Consider the following 10,049-nt stretch of genomic DNA (forward strand, 5'->3'; position numbering starts at 1 on the left):
AGCATCAATTACATAAAACTTTGTCTACTTCTGATATACGTTGTAAATACAAATATCAAATGGAGGGGGATGAGAGGAATTTATTGATGTTAAATTTGATAAACTAAATAGTGATTTTATGTGTATTAAACATAAAAAATAAATGGAAAAATCACAATGTATTTTACTTTGACGATGTCTCAGTCGCAATAATAAACGAAGCAAGCGATTAAACGAGACTATTTCCGCACACGCGATTGTAGTGGGAGCCGAGGAATCGTCATTATATTTATACATTTTCTTAAGTTATGAAAAATCGTTAAAGAAGTGGTGGGACTTTATGGTGATACAGAACTAATGAAAGAATAGACTCATGCGTCTTGGTTATATGATATAGTTTAAAATTTTAAATAGTCTATCGTAGTAGATCGGCATTTTATGCTTGGACAACCAGCACAATACATGCACAACGCTGTGTAGCAGAAATGCCTATTCAATGCGCCGTGTTAGACGTCTGACGTCAAAAGTATAACGATATTAGAAATATTATGGTTACAATCTCGATAATAGCTACATAATACTGTACGCACATATTTACAGTGGTTGACTTGGAAATAAAGTAGTAGAGGTACTATAGTTACTTTTAAAATGTAGCGTCCCTAGCATTTTAATAAAACTTACATAATAATGGCGGTGGGGGGTTAAAAGTTTACATAACAATCCGTCCCATGCGTTCCCCTTTAAAAAAGAAGTAGGTGTACGCTATAGCGTAACCAAAAAATTAGTAGAGATACTCAGTCCCCCCGCCCCCCAAGTCAACCTCTGCTAAATACCATGTCTAAAATATGATGACATTAAACGGTTTGAAATTATATAGGTTTTAAATTTTTAAACTACACAGTGTGAGCGTTTAAACACCATCATAATTACTAATCAAAATATTTTAAATCTATTCAATCTAAAAAACCTTATCATGAGTATCGCCAATATCGGCATATAGAATGGTTCAATTATTCACGGAAAATAGTTATTGACATAACAATAATGAATAAAGTGATTAAAGCCGTTTAGTTAAAATTTTTCACATTTTATAATAATGGCCATCGTCTGTTCGCCCGCTTATACACCGATGATTAAATTCAAATGCTTTTCCATGCATTTATTTTATTACTAAATAATCACTCCATGTCTACATAACTAAACGTATTTTGTTCCCATTGTTTAATGTTTTGTATAATGCGTCATGGAAAAAAACGTTCCTCGAAACATGTTAGTTAATATGTAACATATAATTAATAGTTTTTTGTAGTCCATTAATTGTCCTACAAAAACCTTTTTCTTGTCGGCAAGCTGTAACTTATAAAAACTATAAGTAATAAGTATGCATATAATATCTATTTTAATGATTGTATATGTCAACTAGTGTAATGCGCGCGCGCGCACGCGTAATTTAAGAGTACGCCACACTTACAAGTATTGTCTCCGTTTTACAAGTGCGTAACTTGGCAAAATTTACGCTCTGGAGATCACTTTTAGTTTAAAATTTAGAGTGAGTTGACCTCTTATAAAAATGAAAGGTAAAATTATTATGGATGGCTTCTCTAAGGCTTTTTATAAGAATTTAATTTTAAAGCGAGGTATAAGTATTTGAAGACAAACAATTTACAATTTTAAAATACCTACTCATAATTCGCTTTAAAATTAAAATATAATAAAAAGCCTATGAGAAGCCCTTCATAATAATGTTACCTTAAATTTTTATAAGAGGTCAACTCACTCTAAATTTTAAACTAATCGAGCTAAACGTGATCTGATGAGCATAACATTTTCCATGTAATACGCACTTTTAATACGAAGACAACACACCCGGGGAGGTGTAGCGTCTTCTTAAGAATATAAGCTGCACCACGGCATAGTGGGGTAGTGTCTTTTTACTTGTACGATACTTATGAGTTATGTTTGTGGTGTTTAGTTAAGAATCGTTTCTGTGCTTTTGTTTTGAAATAATAAGTATACATTCAAATAGTTTAATTTATTAATTGTAACTTTAATTGACTGTGCAGTATCCGAAAAGTCAAGGTATACGATATAAACACGTAAACATGTGACCGCGTAAAAATACAAATTATATCATAATTATAATAGTATTAAGAGTACGTAACAGAGGTATTTATTGTCTCAGTCTTACCAGTGCGTAATATACCAAATTTACTCTCAGCAGAACACTTGAAGCTCCTTTAGTTTAAATTTAAAAATTACAGTGAATCGACCTATTATGAAACTTGATGGTAAGAACATTATCTGTGTTTGTACGTTGGTTTTTTACGATGATTCAATTGAGTTACGAGCATTTTTAATGTACTCCACTGTTACGTACTCTTAAGTAATAACTAATGATAATAAACCATGCAATATAAAGTATATCACTATAGTCACACGAATATAATGTTTAAAGACGCTTACGTAGAAATTATTGATTCCCATACAAATAATTAATAAGACATAATAGTGACAGAATTATACGAATAGTCAGTTAGTAAAATAACGTCGTATATATTGGTATTTACTATTATTTATCTACTAGGTACAAATATTGTGTTCATCCATCATCGTGTACTCAGTGTGCAGCCTCACGATCAGTGGCGTAATTTGGGTGAGAGGACTGTGAGGAGTATGGGGATATACCTCCCCCCACTCCTCAGAGATTTTTTTAAATAACTATAATTAAGTTACCGTAAGCACTTGGTTTTAAAAGATTTTATGATTTTGAAATAATAATTAAGAATTCATGGAGATTATCATAGTTGAGATTTTTTTTACTTAAGTAATTTAAAACTACAATACTTCAACAATAATTATAATACATGATAGAAAATTGAAAGGTTCATAGTTAAAGATAATTTTGAAAACCACTATCATACCATATACCCCTAATTTAATTTATAATAACAGAACTCGGATTTTTATGACTGCATATTATTTTTTTTTTTGCGAAACCATAATTATACGACCCGAGTATGATAAAAATTCGATTTGTGAATTCTAGATTACTACCTAATATATATAAACTAATTTTATATATTTTTGCATATTTAACATTTTTGAGCATAATATTATATTGATTATTTCTAGTCTTCTAGATTATTTAGCATTTATATTATATAAATTAAAAATATTCAATAATATTAATATATTATTATCATTTATCATCGTTAATTTGTTATAAACCAGCGGCGCAGTGGTTATATATGGAAACTGACGACATTGTTTAATTTAGTATGCACTAATCATTGGTGAAACTAAGGGGGGGAGGTGCCTTAGGTCTTTAGCACTCCCTAAGTCAAAATTAGTACCCTAAAACATTATTCAAAAAGTTAGGGCCCATTAAATCACAAAAAACCGGGATCATGAGCACCCCTTTGTGTTCAAATTTCTAATAGCGCCGATGGCACCGATCAACTCTGTAGACTTGGATCGGTTGTATCCGATTTATAAAAACATATTATATAATTATTCGATCGTCGAAGATCTTTCTAATTTTCTAATATTAAAAAATAAATGCTATAGTGTAATCCTGGTACTTAAAGTATACTAAACCATAGGCGTGCACAGGGGGGATGCCGGGTATGCCATGGGCCCATGGCATCCCTGCAGTCTACTCAGATAGCTTGTTTTATGTTTTTACTTTTAATAGTGAAAACTATCAATATTATCATAATTTTTATCACAAACGTAACAGAGAGTTTTGTAGTTATGTAGGTAATACTAAAATTGTGATTTATGTTTTTTTTTTTTGAAGAGAGTTAAACATTGAGTTATTTTGAATTATATTGGCATCTCCTGCGAATAAAGTCTGCGCACGCCTATGTACTAAACCTATGTCAAATTTAATATTATAATAATATAATAGACCGGAAACTAATTTATCATTTATTTCAAATCCAATTCTGGATCGTGTATTTTGTAGTAAAGTAATTTTAAATACACATTTAAAAGAGTATATTATTTTTTTTTTGAATTAATATCAAGCATTTTTTTGAATAAAATTGTTGGAAAAATACATATATTTTATGTATATATAATTGCAAATATAATTACATATTATAAATTTTTTAAATACATATTTTAATGATACTTTGGTCATTAACGTCCAAGCTCAAATAATAAAATATTAATATGGTACTATGATCCATGACATTTAATGGTCAAGGGGGGTGTACCCGTGTAGGACGATAGTATAAACTTATAATCCATCCCAGAAGGCCAGAACCAATTTCAAATTACGCCACAGAACACGATAGACCAAAAATCAAAGGAATGTTGTAAAAAAAATTTAAAAAAATTTGTATCAAAGCATAATATAATGATGTTGATTTTTTTTTTAAATTTCTTAGAGAATTTAATGAGAATATTTGTAGATATTTATGAGAATATTACATCAAAAATGTGATGTTTTAAGAGAATATATATATCCAGTGTTTAGCGAGCCCTATTTGTAAAATTTCTTACTCCACACTTGCATGCAATGATTTTAAACTGAAATTTTATTTATGCTACTGTCTTAGAAAAAGCAAGAAGCAATGTATTACGTGTATTTATATATAATTATATATAGTTTTATTTATTTATATACAATAATTTAACAATGCAATTAAATAAAACAACAAAATTCAGGAAATACTCATATTTCCTAGTATAGCTGCCATAATATTTAATTTTTGTTTTGTAAACCGTAGTCCGTAGTGCACAATTGTATATTCGTGATGCACATAAGAATAGGGCCTGGTGTTTAGTTGTCAAACATAAAAAAAAGGTGAACGATTCAAGAAATAGTAAATTTTATGAATTTTTCTATTTAATAGTTTAATACTATGTATTATGATAAAATAATTATCAGGAATTAGTCATAAATGATAAAAACCATTAAAAAACGAATTGGAAAGAAATTTTGATGTCAGATTATTTTTCAGTTTTATGGAATCCTTATTTGTATTAATTTTATTAACTGCTTAATTGTTTTTATCATTGTTTGTATTGTTAAGTAACTCAGTATTAAATATAAATTACGAATAACAATATTACATACTTTCTGATATTTCCCCCGTCAATATATTTTGCTTTCGACTTTTAGTTAAGATTTTTTTTTTTTTTTTTCTCCAATCATTAAACGTTTTACATTATTAATTAATTTAATTTAAATAATTTAAAATGTAATATTTTGATATGTAAGAAATAAACAATAAATTAAAAATTTATCTATAGCTTAAATTTTACTTTAAATAATTATTTTATTTTCAACAATTTATCTAAATCGTTTAATTTAATTTAAATTATTATATTATGTGATATTTTTTGATCTATTAATATTATAAATTCAAACCATTTTCTTAATTAAATTAAAAAACTAATTACGTGAAATATATTAAATCTTAATTGTTAAATATATATTCTTTTAATTCACAATAATAATAATTATTTTTTCAAACTTGAGCACTTATTCAGGACTTACTAAGTCGCCATAGTATTTGGGTTTTAGCATAAAAATCAGTACAACGGCTATTTATACTTTATAGTTAATTACGTAAATTATAATATTATATGTTGGTCAGAACTCAGAAAGCATCAACAAATCGAATGCTATTAATTCCTATTAAATATGTTCGGATGCTCCTTACCTACCTATAAATTAAAATTATTAAAATAAAAACAAATATATAAAATTATGAAAATAACTATTAACAAAACAGACAGAGAAAATTCTAGAATGTTCTAAAACACCATTGTCATATTATATCTATCTAAACGATTCGGTACCGATGCGGCGGTACAGTGGGGTGAAGGCGACGCGGACACGGGTGGGCGCACGAAACTTCTCGAACCTTCTCGAACGTTCGGTCGGCTATATAAACGCTGAACGCGCGCCGCACGGCAACAGTTTGAATTCGAAGCGGTAACAGTGCGATTCATTGTGCGACATACAACGATCTTACACAATATTTGTCTATTCTCAGTGTTATTTCCGAGTGCGATTTTAATTTAAAACACTAAGTGATTTTAAATCGTAGTCGATTATTGCAGTTCTATATCTACTTAACTGTTGTACTGTGCTTTCAATATCACATACTACCTGTACGTTTGATTCTCGTCGTAATTTCTAATCGCATTAATTGTGCGCGTTTAACAACTATATTGCCGAAATGGTCAAAAGAACAGCGATTGGTATCGACTTGGGTACAACCTACTCTTGCGTGGGTATCTGGCAACACGGAAAAGTCGAGTTAATCGCCAACGATCAAGGAAACAGGACCACGCCGAGTTATGTGGCATTCACGGACACCGAACGGTTGATCGGCGACGCGGCCAAGAACCAGGTGGCGATGAACCCTGTGAATACGGTGTTCGACGCCAAACGGTTGATCGGCCGTCGATTTGACGACGAAAAGACGCAAGCTGACATCAAACACTGGCCGTTCAAAGTGGTGAACGATTACGGTAAGCCCAAGATTCAAGTGGAATTCAAAGGCGAACGGAAGGTATTCGCGCCGGAAGAAATCAGTTCGATGGTGCTGACGAAAATGAAGGAGACCGCCGAAGCGTATTTGGGCCGTGCCGTGACGGACGCCGTGATCACGGTGCCGGCGTATTTCAACGATTCGCAGAGACAAGCGACCAAGGACGCGGGCGCCATAGCCGGTCTGAACGTGATGCGAATAATCAACGAACCGACGGCTGCGGCTTTGGCTTACGGTCTTGACAAGAACCTGAAAGGTGAGAGGAACGTGTTGATATTCGACCTGGGTGGCGGCACGTTCGATGTGTCCGTTCTGCAGATCGACGAGGGTTCGATATTCGAAGTAAAGTCAACGGCGGGTGACACACACTTGGGCGGCGAAGACTTTGACAACCGACTAGTGTCTCATTTGGCCGAAGAGTTCAAGAGGAAATTCAAAAAAGACGTTCACAAAAACCCGAGAGCGTTGAGACGGTTGAGGACGGCCGCAGAACGCGCCAAGAGAACCCTGTCGTCCAGTTCGGAGGCCACAATAGAGATCGATGCTCTGATGGAAGGCGTCGATTTCTACACGCGAGTGTCCCGAGCGCGTTTCGAAGAGCTGTGCGCTGATCTGTTCAGGTCGACGTTGCAGCCGGTTGAGAAGGCATTGGCGGACGCCAAGTTGGACAAAGGAGACATACACGACATAGTGCTGGTGGGCGGTTCGACGAGGATCCCGAAGATCCAGAGTCTACTGCAAAACTATTTCTGCGGCAAACCGCTCAACCTGTCCATCAACCCCGACGAGGCAGTTGCTTACGGTGCCGCGGTACAGGCGGCCATACTCGGCGGCGACACGAGTTCTGCGATTCAAGACGTTTTGCTCGTGGACGTCACTCCCCTGTCGCTGGGCATCGAGACGGCTGGCGGCGTGATGACCAAGATCATCGAACGCAATTCCACCATTCCGTGTAAACAAACCCAAACGTTCACCACGTACGCGGACAACCAACCGGCCGTCACCATCCAGGTGTTCGAAGGAGAAAGGGCCATGACAAAGAACAACAACCTGTTGGGAACTTTCGACCTGACCGGCATACCTCCGGCGCCAAGAGGTACGCCCAAGATTGAGGTGACTTTCGATATGGATGCCAACGGTATATTGAACGTGTCGGCCAAGGACAACAGCTCTGGTCGTTCTAAGAATATCGTCATCAAGAACGACAAGGGCCGCCTGTCTCAAGCCGAAATCGATCGTATGCTCAGCGAGGCCGAACGGTACAAAGAAGAGGACGAACGACAAAAACTCAAGATCGCGGCCAAGAATCAGCTGGAGAGCTACGTGTTCAGTGTTAAACAAGCGTTGGACGAGGCAGGCGACAAGCTGACCGATTCCGAAAAGAATACCTGCAAGCAGGAGTGTGACGCAGTCATCCAGTGGTTGGACAACAATCAGTTGGCAGACAAAGAAGAGTACGAGCACAAACTAAAGGAGATCCAAAAGAGCTGTTCGGCTCTAATGATGAAGATACACGGAGCGGGTCAAGCCGGCTGCGGCGGCGGTCCACATCCCGGCGCCAATGGCTTCCCTGGATCCCGTCCCGGAGGACCTACCATTGAAGAAGTCGACTAATTGCTTTAATTATTATACGTATAATTGTAGATTTGTAAACACTTGTGTGATTTGAATCCTATATTCTCATTGTTAAGTATTCACTATGTAGATTTAATTTATGACTGATTTTTCTATTGTAAGATTATTTTGCTAAAACTTGGTTAAATAAATATTATTTCTTAATTGCCATACATATTATCTGTTTTTACTTGCCCTGAAAAATAACTACCTACCAGAAATTTGCAATTATTTAATAATGTATTTAATTAAGCTGTTATAATTATTAATTAGGTAGTGTAAGTTATATTTATACTAGTACAGTTTGAATGTATCATATATTATGGTATATAAACTATTACTAATTACCAGTGGTTGACTTGGAAATAAAGTAGTAGAGGTACTCTAGTTACTTTTAAAATGTAGCGTCCCTAGCATTTTAATAAAACTTATATAATCATGGCGGTGGGGAGTTAAAAGTTTACATAACAATCCGTCCCATGCGTTCCCCTTTAAAAAAGAAGTAGTTGTACGCTATAGCGTATCCAAAAAATTAGTAGAGATACTCAGTCCCCCCCCCCCCCCAAGTCAACCACTACATATTTATCTACCTATAGTACCCATGTTCATAATGATTATTGAAAATAATATTGCAAAGGTAACCACCGGAACAATATCGACGCGTACCTTTCTAAAATTTTACAATACTTAGGTGACCACCAATGAAGTATTAACATATTATGCACTATAAACTTATATTTTATCGCATTATTTTATATAATGTGCATTTGCTTTAAAATAGGCAAATGTTCTATAATTCTATAGGCTAATAAAATGTAATGATTCTATAAAATATATATTAAATACAAACTATGTTAAATTGTTGAGCTATAAAAATTTTACTTATATTATTCATATTATTATTATTATTATAATGAATTTAATCAATGTAACCTAAAAGTGTACATATTAAGAAAATGGTTGTGATGTAAATCCATACTTTTTAATTACATACATTTTTCAAATATTTTGAATGATTAGATGGGGAGGGGAGTTAGAAAGATACACTTACGATATCGACGGAAAACCTCGGAAAGATAATATATATTACATGACCTAGTGGCGAACGCATATTTGCTAACAAATAATAACAGTTTCAATCGCAAGTAACTTTAATGTCCCTGCGCCGTTATTGCATAGGGCAATAATACATTGTCCAAAATGACATAAATACTATCTTTACGTCGTCGAATAATATTATACAATAAACAGACACTGCAATGACGATACTATATACGGATCGTGTATAAAGAGAATTAAATTTTCACGCTTTTCTGCCACTATATTTTTAGAAGGACGAGCGTGTTTGTATTTTTTCACGAGCTTTATCCATCTCGTTTTCACTGTCACAATGTCATGTCGTCGAGACTAAACTATATAGTAATCATAATAACAATATATTATAATATAGCGCGTTTATATCATAATTATTATCATATTATATTTGTCAGAGATCGATGATTTTTCTGCGTTCGCGCTTTACATAAAATGTACATTGTAATATACTAATATATGGTGTAATGTCTGTATAATTTATCAATATTATTATTTTTTAAACTACACATTATACATAATGTTACTATCATAATCAACATATAAACAGTGTGTTTTTTTAAATCTATTTTATTTCGACGGAACATCGCTTTGTTCCCCCTCCCCCAAAAAACACTTTTAAAAGCAATAAAAGTTCCTACCTATATTTTTAACGATTTTTCATTCTATTGAAAATTTACCTTAGAGTTTAATATAATTTAAAAAAATTGTAATCCTTTTAATTTGTTCATCATAAATAAAACAATACAAATATTTATTGACTAATAATTTATTGACGTTATATAAGTAATTGACGTAATATTTACGAACATTTTTTTAATTTTCTGATAAAAGCATAAGTATTTTCCTAAA

The 10,049-nt window shown here is 33.4% G+C and overlaps 1 pseudogene; it reads left to right on the forward strand.

Annotated features, from left to right (window-relative positions):
* The first annotated feature begins 5,925 nt into the window (after positions 1 to 5,925).
* On the forward strand, positions 5,926 to 8,278 carry LOC107168869 (heat shock protein 70 A2 pseudogene; annotated as a pseudogene).
* The last annotated feature ends 1,771 nt before the right edge of the window (positions 8,279 to 10,049 follow it).

This window comes from Diuraphis noxia, unplaced genomic scaffold (genome assembly GCF_037042655.1).
Source record: "Diuraphis noxia isolate RWA-SAM2 unplaced genomic scaffold, SU_Dnox_SAM2 contig0005, whole genome shotgun sequence".
NCBI classification, from domain to species: Eukaryota; Metazoa; Arthropoda; class Insecta; order Hemiptera; family Aphididae; genus Diuraphis; species Diuraphis noxia.